Below are 377 nucleotides of genomic sequence, written 5' to 3'. Positions count from 1 at the left end.
AGTCTCCCATGTTACTGGGGTCGACTACACTGACCTTTGTGCATTACGACCTGGATATCTCCCTGTACAGAACTTCCATACTGATGCCGTTTGTTTCTATAGAAACTAGACTCAGAGAGGAATCTATACATATATGGTATGACTCCTAATTATCTCTGGTTAATTTATAATGAATTTCCAAAGTCGGAGCAGGGAATCCAGAAACCGTTCTGGCCCTGTCCCACGAGAACCTGATTATCTCTTAACATACTGTCCATATGATCCTTTCGTTACTTCTATATGAAAATAGACTCATCGAACTTCGATTACAATCATACAACTAAACGGCCTTTCACCCATTCCACGATAAATCTTATGTACGTGACTTCAAGTATATT

Source organism: Gossypium hirsutum, chromosome A12 (genome assembly GCF_007990345.1).
Source record: "Gossypium hirsutum isolate 1008001.06 chromosome A12, Gossypium_hirsutum_v2.1, whole genome shotgun sequence".
NCBI classification, from domain to species: Eukaryota; Viridiplantae; Streptophyta; class Magnoliopsida; order Malvales; family Malvaceae; genus Gossypium; species Gossypium hirsutum.
This window is presented reverse-complemented; position numbering follows the sequence as displayed.